The sequence below is a fragment of the Bison bison genome, unplaced genomic scaffold, assembly GCF_000754665.1.
Source record: "Bison bison bison isolate TAMUID 2011002044 unplaced genomic scaffold, Bison_UMD1.0 scf7180017864384, whole genome shotgun sequence".
NCBI classification, from domain to species: Eukaryota; Metazoa; Chordata; class Mammalia; order Artiodactyla; family Bovidae; genus Bison; species Bison bison.
The window spans coordinates 280,578-293,015 of NW_011494956.1; the positions used below are offsets into that span (position 1 = coordinate 280,578).

General features: G+C 36.7%; 1 protein-coding gene across 1 annotated transcript in view; it reads right to left on the reverse strand.

Moving 5' to 3' along the window:
* The window catches only part of RNF13 (ring finger protein 13), a 128,094-nt gene that overhangs the window by 84,007 nt on the left and 31,649 nt on the right, over positions 1-12,438 (reverse strand). The window lies entirely within an intron of this gene.

A 12,438-nucleotide genomic window follows, 5' to 3' on the forward strand; every position in this document is an offset into this window, starting at 1 on the left:
GGACAACTCCATCATGATCGCCATCTAGCGGATAACAAGTGAAAGACACATCCCAATTTCAGATATGTTAAAACATGGGGTAATAAAGTGTTATCTTGGAATCAATTCGGGGGTTAGAATCTTAGAATCAATATATCAACATGGGGCTTCCCTAGTGATCCATACAGTAAAGAGTCTGCCTGCAGTGCGGAAGACCCGGGCTCGATCCCTGGGTCGGGAAGATCCCCTTGAGAAGGAAATGGCAACCCACTCTGGTATCCTTGCCTGGAAAATTCCATGGACGGAGGAGCCTGGCAGGCTACAGTCCACGGGTTCACAAAGAGTTGGAAATGACTGAGCAACTTCACTTTAGAATCAATAAATGTATAGTACGTACAGGAACACAAAAAGGTCTATGAGTGGAACCAGGAAAAGGCTTTTGCTTTTTAATCATTTCTGTATTGATGAATCTGTTATGTATTATTTTGTGTATGTATTATAATGTATATATTATTATGTACTATTTTTAGACATAAGATAATTTACAAAACTTAAATACACATAAGCTAAAAATTTAAAAAAATCTATTTGTATTAATGGAAACTGAAGCCTAAAAAAGAAAAAAAACAGGTTTTTGTTTTGTTTTGTTTGGGGAGGGGGGGCACATGGCTCATGGGATCTTAGTTTCCTAACCAAGGATCAAGCCAGAATACCTGGCAGTGAAAGCACACACTGGGCCACCAGGGAATTCCCCAAAACAGGTCTTAAAATTATTGAATATTATTTTTCCTGTGGACTATGCTAAAAACAGTAACTTGATAAAATAGCCTACCAGTTTCTATCCCTCCCCCAGATATGTCACTTAAAACAGTGAAAATTTATTTTGTTTCATCCACAAAGTCTACAAGGCAGTGTAATGGAGTTTGCCAATTAATTCAGCAGAACTCTCTAGTCCTTTAAAGAGTGGCCAAGAAGGTGCTCCTTTATTCCAGGTCCACATGCCTCAAGTTTCCCTCCACAGCCAATTCCTTTTTATTAAAAGGATGCTTGCTCTGCGATCAAGGATCCTCCTTATCCTTATTTACTGATGGGGCAGTTTACACCAATACGTAGGAAGCCCAAGAAAACTACCAATGTCGAGAAGACTCAGAGGGGATGCCCATCTTTCTTACCATTGTTGCTGTAATTCTCTGATGATGAAACAAGGAGTCAGGACAAAAATAGTGCATTCAGACTGGCACCTCAGTATCATCAAATGTATAACAGAATAGGTTTGTGGTATATATATTTATGGATTTTTTAAAAAGCTTTTATGGCAATACATGAAGCAGAGTGCACAAAAGATGGTTTTTCAGCTTGATGAGTGTTCCCAAACTGAACATACCTGTATCAGGAACCAGATATTAACAGCACTCCAGGAGCTCCCTTCATCATCCCTGTCAGTGACCACCCGCCTCCCCATCCAATCAGCAATGTCACTACATGGACTTTGAAGAGCTTAGATCAGATTTTGCCTAATTTTATACTTAACATAAGCAGAACCAGACATACAGCAGGTTCTCTTTTAGACTTCTCTCAGTACTGTGTTTCTCAGACTCATTCCTGCTCTTCAGCAACCTTATTGTTAAGATGTATTTGGCAGATCTTACATTTTCATTTCTCTATAGTATTACATGGTATGAATATACCAAAATGTATTCTACTGATGAGCATTTGGGTAATTTATAGTAGGCACTATTACAAACAGTGCTGTTATAAACTTTCCAGTACAAGTATTTTCATGAACACATGTGCATGATGTTTATGTACAAAGAAGAACCATAGGATATCAAGCTGGATCACAGTTTCAAGCTTTAGTAAATACCACCAAGCAATTCAGTTTTCCAAAGTGGTCTGAGTTACCATGTTTTAATTAGAATATTCAAATAACCTAAACTTAAAAATCATACTGAATATAATTTTATTTTAACACTTCCAAAGTATTTAGAACTGTGAAACTGCAGGGTAAGTGTTATGACAGAATACTTTGGCTGATAAATTACACTGTTAATGAAGTCAAAAAGAGACGGATAATTTTAAAAAATGGTTTTATTTAAAAGACTGTTTCAGGCTGAAAAGCCTTAGACTTTCCTCCCTTCAGTTTGAATGGCAACCATACAATGAACAAAATTAAGAAGAGTATGTGTGCGTGCTCAGTATCTTTAGTCATGTCTAGCTCTTTGCGACTCTATGGACTGTAGTCCACCAGGTTCTTCTGTCCATGGGATTTTTCAGGCAAGAATACTAGAGTGGGATGCCATGCCCTCCTCCAGGGAATCTTCTTGACCTAGGTTAAGGAGAGTATATGCAATGATAATGTCAACAAAAATGCTGAAAGCAAGGGAACAGAGCATCATTCCCTTTGTAAGAATATAAAAGTAAAAGCATGAAGAAAAAAAAGTGGTGAGCTGTTTTGTTAGTGAATACCTGGGGTTATTAGTAATTAACAACTGCAGTAATAGCAGGCAGTTAACATTTGTTGAGCCATGGCGCTGAGCACTGTGTGTCAGGCACTATGCCCTTTAAATGCCCTAATTCATTTAATCTTTTCAATAACCCTATGAGGTAACTCCTATTGTTATATCCCTATTGTAAAGAGGAGGAAACTGAGTCTCAAAAGAGTTAGGTAACTTGTCTAAGGTTACACAGAGCAGGCATGTAATCCCAGGAAGTCTGGCTCCAGACCCTACATTCTCAACCACTCTGCCATACTCCCCCTGCTGGACAGAAAAAAACAAACAAACAAACAGGTGAAGAACAAAATGGGCAATAAGAAGAGAAAGGCACATTTACAAAAATGAACAAATCGTTAATCTAAAAGGCAGTTAAGGTTGATTCCAAAATTTAATACAACCATGTCAAATGATAAAGATGTCAATAGAACCTATCATAACTTTTACATTCAAACACAGACAAAAAGAGTCACACTGATCAATCAGACTTTATCAGCTAACATGTTCCTAATGTGACAGATTAATTTGTTTCTAGGATGTTAAAAAGATCCACTGCCATTTTCTCTAATGCTTTGTTAGACCATTCTTCTAAAATCTACCAGTAACTTTCACATACAAGGTACACTTAATTCCCTTTTCACAAATTGCTGGAGATTACTCTCCTCTTAGGCAGTAAAACACCCCTTAACCATTACTCATTATTTTAAGTTCAATAAGATAAAACAAAATAAAAACAACATGAAGTACAAATGCACAGATCAGATAAAATTATTCTATGTGAGGCAGTAACAGAAAAGGTGATGTTTGACTTGGTTCTTAAACTTTACTATAGTTCAGTCTGGTGCCCAAAGCTAATATACTACTATAAGTGATCTGACCAATACAACAACAGCCAGGAAGTATCACACTTTAACCTTTTCTAGATACTATATGTCAATTGATGTGCCATAAAACCAAATTAGGTTTCTGACAAACACATTACAGTCCTTTCAACAAAATTTTGACATGCTGCTACTAAGCTATATTTCTTCTCTTTTCAGAACCTATCTTTTAAGACTTGAGGGCAGATTTAATTCTAGTATCAATTTTAATTCTTAAAAATAACAACATAATATATAAAAATGTAAAGACTGTTGCCTTCAGTTTTACTTAACATAGAAGTAGTTATTTGTCAGGATTTTGATTTTGTAAATCTCAAGCGCTATGAGGAAAAGTCACCTGGTACATGCTTCTCATTCAGCATGCAGAGATATTGCTTCACTCAGGGGATGTATTTTGACATTTTAGAAAACAAAATCACTGCGCCCTCTGGTGGACAATGCTTTTTAGTTAGTAATAGGTTGCATACTATTTCACCAGAATACCCACTCATACCATTATCATTCTTTAGAAAAATTAAAAATTGTCACTTCAGTCTGAACAAACAGGGATTTACATGGTGGAGTTAGCGGTAAACAATCCACTTGCCAATGCAGGAGACATACTGAGACACAGGTTTGATCCCTAGGTCAGGAAGATCCCCCGGAGGAGGACACGGCAATCGCTTAAATATTCTTGCCTGGAGAACCTTCATAGACAGAGAAGCCTTGCAGGCTGTAGTCCACAGAGTCACAGACTTGACATGACGGAAGTGACTTTAGCACACATATGGTGAATCAACAAAGTGGAAAATTAAAAGCTCAAAAGACTGGTACACTTGTAGGACTTGATATATCCAACAAGATGGTTTCTTTAAAACTGAGGAATTTTAAGTGAATTGAGCTTACACTGTAATTATATGTCCTTTAGGACAGTCTTCTATATTGCCATATAATCAATACATATCAGTAAGGAATATTTATTCATATTTTATAGTCTGTAGTACTTGGCAAATCCTCTAAGAACATAAAAGCTTTAAATGTGTTAATCAATTACAGAGTTCTTAACAAAATCTTTGGTAACAAAAAGTTCAGAAACAAATACAGAAAGTAAATCTGTGAAAACTTAAAAGACAGCAAAGAAATTCTCCTTCAGTTTTACAAACAAAAGTGAATCCTGAGTAATATGTCATCATAACTGTTTACAATTTGTCATTATCACAAGTCAGTCATGTGCTCAGTATCTAAGTCATGTCTGACTCTTTATAACCCTATGGGCTGTGGCCTGCCAAGCTCCTCTTTCTATGGGATTTCCCACACAAGAATACTGGAGTGGGTAGTCATTTCCTTCTACAATAACTCAGTTATAGTTGAGCACAATCTAGTTAACTAAAGTTGAATATAATCTGGTTATCAGGCTGATGAACGGGGTCAGACTTAAAATTACTGATAGCAATGGTCAGATCCTAACTACTGAAATTATCCCAGTATGCAGTATTCAAAGAGAATGGTGAATAGCAGGAAGGGGTGGTACAGGTACACAGATAAAATTAAGGAGAACAATACAAAATAATAAGTGTTGGTATCGGTATTGGATTTTCGGTTAACTTCAAAGATGATGATCACCGATTTCTTTATTGAATGAAATAAAAAATACAGTAAGTATGGGAAAAAATAAATTATTTCACCATGGCAAACTCTAATTTAAAGAAGCTTGATACTATCAATCTCTCCGAAGTGGTCAGAAGTTCATATACCAGCCATACACAAGAATACTTGGTTTCCCATTTCCTTGTCAGCCATTGATTAAGACTTGTTTTTTCCCACTGATCTGATGAGTGTGAAACAACCTTTAATTATACTGTACACAAGGAGATAATTTTAAGGCTATTCAGTATAACACTGTAATAGCTAAAAACTGGAATCTTACATATCTACCAACAAAAGAATAAAAAAATAAATTGTAGCACAGTCATAAAATGAAGTACTATTCTTTGAAATGAATTAAGACTATATAATAACATGAATTTCAAATACATTGTAGGATGAAAAAGGCAAGTTTAAAAGCCTCATGAAACATATAAAAGCAGGCACAACAGTGTTTATAAGGTAACATGTTTTATAACATTAAATGGGAAATATACACATAAATTTTAGGGTAATGATTATCTATGAGAGGGAAGATAAGGGAACCTAATTGGGACGATAAAAAGAATGTTTCAGTGGTATTGGTAACACTTTATTTCTTCTTTAAAAAATGGTAAACTATTCGCATCTAAGTGGTAGGTATATTGGATATTCTGTTGTTTCCCTATTCTGTTTCCAATATTTCATAATTTTTAAAATTAAGAGCAACCTAAATGTATAATGACACAAGGGATTGGTACATTATGGTATAATTCCAGTACTGCAATAAATTACAGAATTTCTAGTGATGCAATGAATACATATATTTTTACATGAAAAGATACCCATGATATTGGATATGTTATGATATTGCCAAATTTTAAGAAGTTGCAAAGTAATATATATAAATGGATGATTTTCAAATTCTTCTTTTCACATCCTACATCATCTTAATTTTTATAGTGACCATATATTACTCTTATAACCAGAAAAATAGGTTTTCATGGGCAAAGGAATAAAAAAGTACCTTTTTTTTTAGGTAATTATCAATTTTTACCATATCAAATTGATAAAGCCAGCAAGAAAATCTAATGAAAACTACTAAGCGAACGACAACAGAAATGCCCAGCATTTCTGGTGAAGCAGGGATGTACGCAGGCTGACTATGTTGATTTACACTATCAGAATCTAAGCCTCCTTTCACTTCCAAGGTGGCAAGAGAACAAACAGGACAATGCGGGTGGGTCCAAGGATGGTGGAAGAGACGAGGGCCCAAACTGTGGAACAAAGGAAAGGAACCAAGGTTGGCTTTTAGGAATTCCACATAAGATGGGTGAGATGCCGTGGATTTTCTCATGCACTCTTTTCAGGCCCTCCCTTTTATGCTCTCTCCCAGCTGCCCCACAGCTAAGTGATAAGCTACCATAATGAAATAATTCTTCATTATTTTCTATCTCTAACGAGATTCTATATTCCTTGATTCAGTAATACATGAATAAGCAATCATCACCTTTGAAATTAACAGCAAAAGGCTTATTTTATATGTTCAAAAGTCACTGAAGAAGCATTCTTTGAATATGATCGAAGTTTGTGCAATTGAAAATGCCTTTGTATTTTAGAATTCTCCTTTTATGTATAGCCAGGTGGTTTTATTCCTTATTTTGATGGCCCTAATTCCTTATTTTTCCTTCAAATAGGAAATTCTGACCTCTGTTTTAGCCAACAAATTGAAGGTGACATTGCAACAGTTCATAGTTCTTAGGAGAGAGGCAGCCATGCACATTCAGCCTTAACCAAGACTTCTTCCTATCACAAAGCTGTCAGGTGTCTGGGCGGAAAAACACAGCAGCAGTCCTGAATCTGTCTTGAGTATCTGCTGCAAAGGAAGCAAAGGAAGTCTCACACACAACCACACATTTCCTTGCCATATTTGCATTTTCCTTCACAGCAAAAAAAAAAAAAAACACCCACTCTCTTCTAATCTCATCTTTACATTAAACAAAATGATTTCTTATAAAATAATCCTAAAATTAACTAGTAAATTTATTTTCAAAGAATAGTACAGTTTGCGAAAAATTAACTGGTAATGATGCTATAAGGCACTAATTTAAGAATAACGATCAGAAAAGAAAAAACTAATTTTAAGAGGAAATCCTTTTTATTTGTACCTTTGTCTGTTTATGTATGAGGAAAGGCAGTCAAGGACGAATCTGCCTGCCAACATCTTTATCCTCTCTGTCTTCTCATTCACATGAAGAACTTAGGCTGAGTACCAGGTTACAAAAACACTGTATACAAACATCATGGTACCAGATTTCCCTGGTGGTCCAGTGACTGAGACTCTGTGCTCCCAGTGCTGGGGGCCCTGGTTCGATTCCTGGCTAGGGCACTAGATCCGACATACTTTAACTAAGAGTTCATCTCTCTCAACTAAGACCTCATGCAGCCAAATAAATGAGTATATGTCAAAAAAAAAAAAAAAAAACGATCATGGTAAATCCAGCCCAAAGGGCGTTTTGCTGAAAACAAGATCTGCCATTGACAGGAATACTCAGCTCAGTTCAGTTCAGTTCACTCAGTTGAGTCTGACTCTTTGCCACCCCATGAACCGCAGCACGCCAGGCCTCCCTGTCCATCACCAACTCCCAGAGTTCACTCAAACTCATGTCCATCGAGTCGGTGATGCCATCCAGCCATCTCATCCTCTGTCGTCCCCTTCTCCTCCTGCCCCCAATCCCTCCCAGCATCAGAGTCTTTTCCTATGAGTCAACTCTTTGCATGAGGTGGCCAAAGTACTGGAGCTTCAGCTTTAGCATCATGCCCTCCAAAGAGCACCCAGGGCTGATCTCCTTCAGAATGGACTGGTTGGATCTCCAGAAACCCCAAATACTAGGCTTACCTTTCAGAGATAATCTTGATTTGAATTTTTAATAATCATTATTATTCCCTCTACTTGTCAAGGCACTTCTTAAAAGCAAAGAAACAAGAAACCTAGAAAAGTTTGATCCCCCTGAGACTGGCCTTTGGTGTATAACTGAATTATTCCAATGATACTGATAATATACAGAGAATCTAATCAGAAACTCTGCTAGCATTACTAATCTACATGATAAAATCTTGACTATGCAATAATGATGCTTCAGTAGTTGGGTATTCTTTCAAAAAGGTAAAAATAGGGGCCTATTTTACACTATACAATAAAATAATCCTGAGCAGATTAAAGACCTCCCAAGCATGGAGTGAAGGGCATGGGAAAAATTTACAAATTTTGCAGTAAACAGAGAAAAATATTTCAAGACCTCAGGGTAGGGAAGGATTACTTAAGATATAGAAAACTCAAAACATCAAAAAAGATGTCTACATTAATTTAAACTTAGGCATAATTTTAAAAGACAATTTTAAGTTAAAAAGCACAAAGAAGAAAATATTTATAAGGCAATATAACTAAAAGATTAAGAAAGCTAAGCGCCAAAGAATTGATGCTTTTGAACTGAGGTGTTGGAGAAGATGCTTGAGAGTCCCTTGGACTGCAAGGAGATCCAACCAGTCCATTCTGAAGGAGGATCAGCCCTGGGATTTCTGTGGAAGGAATGATACTAAAGCTGAAACTCCAGTACTTTGGCCACCTCATGCGAAGAGTTGACTCACTGGAAAAGACTCTGATGCTGGGAGGGATTGGGGGCAGGAGGAGAAGGAAATGACAGAGGATGAGATGCCTGGATGGCATCACCAACTCAATGAACATGAGTTTGAGCAAGCTTTGGGAGTTGGTGATGGACAGGGAAGCCTGGAGTGCTGCAGTCCATGGGGTCGCAAAGAGTCAGACACAACTGAGCGACTGGACTAAACTGAACTAAAAGATTAATGTCTGGACTCCTAAAAGTCAATAAAAATTAAAAATTTATAAACCAATACAAAAATGGGTTAAAAAACAGACAAACCAGAAGCCTGCTTGACCAATAATGCTATATCTCACTAATAATTACGTAATGCTACGTGCAGGTAGACGTAAGAGATGTGGGTTCAATCCCTGGGTCAGGAAGACCTTCTAGAGGAGGGCATGGCGACCCACTCCAGTATTCTTGTCTAGAGAATCCATAGACAGAGGAGCCTGGTGGGCTACAGTCCATAGAGTCGCAAAGAGTCAGACATGACTGAAGTGACTTAGCACACATACATGCACATCTCACTAATGCTTGCTATCACTATTCAAGAAATCCCAAGTAAAAGCAGTATGATAGCACTTCATACCCCATCAAGTTGACAATCCTTTAATTCTGATAATAAGTCTTGGCAAGAATATGGCAAAAGAGTAACACTTACTTGTAAGTTTTTATTTTAGTGAGGCAGGAGAGGGAATGGAATTACAACATCAAACTGAGAGGTTAAAGACTTTCTGCAGTGTCTAACGGGGACTCTCAGTAAGGAACTTCTTGTGAGGATCTAACTCTGGACAATAAACACACCATACAATATGTCATTATCAGGTCTCTTATAATGTATTTAGACTTAAAGGAACATACTGATGTCATACATCTTCCTTTTGGATCTGAGGCACAGCCAATAAGGTCTCAAAAAAAAAAGGTTTTCTGTTAAAGGTACTGGCTAAAATATATAACCAATTGGCTAAAATATATAACCAAAAACAAAGAGTTTCCCCCAGGTAAAAATATCAAATCTTTCTTTTAAAACTTCAACAACACTAACAAGACATATTTTAATTCTTGTAAGATTCACATTTTTACATTAAAGCTAAAATTTTCTTTTGTTCCTATTAGCTTAACTGGTGCATATGTAAATTGAATCAAGCAATTTCAATTGATATGTTATATCATATATATCTAATCTTTTATAAATGGTGGAATTGAGTGATACTATTATAAAATCTATAGATTCTACAGAATTTTTTTACTATGTTTTATACTAATATTTTATACTATTATAAAATATACAGATTCTATCTACAGAACATAAGCCTACAAAAACTATCCCAACCAAACACTCTGGACAAAGCTCAAAAGTAATAATATTTCTCAGCTATGTCTCTTAATGCTATAACCATACAATATTTTTAAATTAACTTGGTTATATTTTTAACACATCTGTTTAATCAGTTTTATAGACATTACACTACTGTGAGCCATGTCCACTTTATAGTCAAGTCCTCCTTGTAAACAATAAGAAGTAGGCTAGCATTTGTGAATTCTGATTCTGGGCAATGGCAAGCCAGTCATGCAATTATAAAAGCTATCTATAATGATCCAACAATTTGCAATTTGTTAGAATACTCTCTTTACTATCACTGTATTTCACCTATTGGGCTTGCCCTATAATTACAGGGTAAAAGCAGGCAGATATTTAACACTATTTTTTTTCCCCAGGCAGTGAATAAACAACAGTTGTCAAAGTACCTTTTAAATGTAAACTAAATGTACAATGAGCTTCCCAGGTGGTTCAGTGGTAAAGAATCCACCTGCTAAAGCAGGAGACTCTGGTTCAGCCCCTAGGTCTGGAAGCTTCCCTGGAGAAGAAAATGACAACCCACTCCAATATTCTTGCCTGGGAAATCCCACGCACAGAGGAGCCTGGAAGGCTATAATCCACGGGGTCGCAAAGAGTCGGACATAACTTACTGACTAAACAACAAAATTTGCAATAGCACAGAAGAGCTACAATAAGACTATGGTTATCAGGAGTTAATGAAACTCTTTAAAACAAGCTTACTAAGCAGAAAGGTTCTTCAGTGAAAAGGGATGGTTGGACCCTTTATGTGGAATGGAAGAAAGGCTGCCAACTCAAAATCGCTGATAATCAGAGAAATACAAATTAAAACAAGATAATTCTTTTGCCCATCACATTGGCAAAAGTTTAAAAGACTGATAATATCCAGGATTGGCAAGGGTGTAGGAAAATGGATATTCTCATACCCATCAATACAGCTTTTTAGAAAAGTAATTTAGTGCATCTAAGAAAATTTTATATATAAATACCCATGCACTCATTTATTACACGTCCAAACCTCTATCTTAGCAAAATAACTGGCTTTAGATAAGAAACCAAAATATCTGAATATTTATTAATAGAATATGCATGGTCATTCATGTTACAAAACACCAAAACACCAAGCAAGGCTGCGCAAAGATCTCTAAGACATAATGCTAATATGGGGAGGTGGGGGAATCAAATGTGAATACTATAGTGGATACCTTTCTTTCATAGTGCCCAAATTTTTTGAAACCACTGTTTCCACACTATGATCCTACCTTCCCGAAGTAGACCAAAACAACAAAAATAACAATAACAACAACTATATTATCCAGCCTCCCTCACAGCCAGGTATTTCACTAAAGTATTAATAAAGCTAGTAACTGTGTGATCTCAGTTCAGTCGCTCAGTTGGGTCCAACTCTTTGTGACCCCATGAACTGCAACACGCTAGGCTTTCCTGTCTATCACCAACTCCCAGAGCTTGCTCAAACTAATGTCCATTGAATTGGTGATGCCATCCAACCATCTCATCCTCTGTCGTCCCCTTCTCCTTCTGCCTTCAATCTTTTCCACCATCACAGTCTTTTCTAACAAGTCAGTTCTTCACATTAGGTGGCCAAAGTATTGGAGTTTCAGCTTCAGCATCAGTCCTTCCAGTGAATATTTGGGACTGATTTCCTTGAATATCTGGTTTGATATTCAAACCTGGTTTGAATTTCCTGCAATTCAAAAGCATCAATTCTTCAGCACTCAGGTTTCTTTATGGTCCGACTCTCACATCCATATACGACTACTGAAAAACCATAGCTTTGACTAGACGGACCTTCATCGGCAAAGTAATGTCTCTGCTTTTTAACATGCTGTCTAAGTTTGTCATGGGCTTCCCTGGTGGCTCAGAGGTTAAAGCGTCTGCATAGCTTTTCTAGACTGTGTGGTCTAGAGTCTGTCAATTAGAAAAATCCAGGTGATAGATTTGAGGAAACAGTTTGGCAAAGGGTATCTCTTTGATGAGCTTGAGTAGACATAGAGGCAGATTGTTTTAAGACCACAGAAGCTTCTTGGTCAGAGACAAGGTTCTGTGCTTTTCTCTGGTGGTCAGTGGCTGCCATCAATCTTTTATCATGGCAGTTCTACGAGGTGCTTCCGGGTTTTATTGCTGAAACAGTCTGGAAACTGCTTCTCCAGGCTACGATACTCTCAACATCTCTATCCCTTCATAAATTCCTTTCTGGATAAATTAGCTAGAATGGGTTTCCTTATAAAAATTAAGAAACCTTTCATATACATAATGATAACCACTTATGAACTTTACAAGTTCATAAATGTATGAACTAAAAAACACTACGTATTTAGAAAAGGATCTGAAGACTATGAGAGCACATAACAACCTGATGATGAACTCTAAAGAAGAAATATGTATAGGTGAGGAAGAGGGTACAGCAAAGCTTTTTCCTTTTTCCTCTACATACCTCTTTTCTGTTTAAATATTTTTACAAT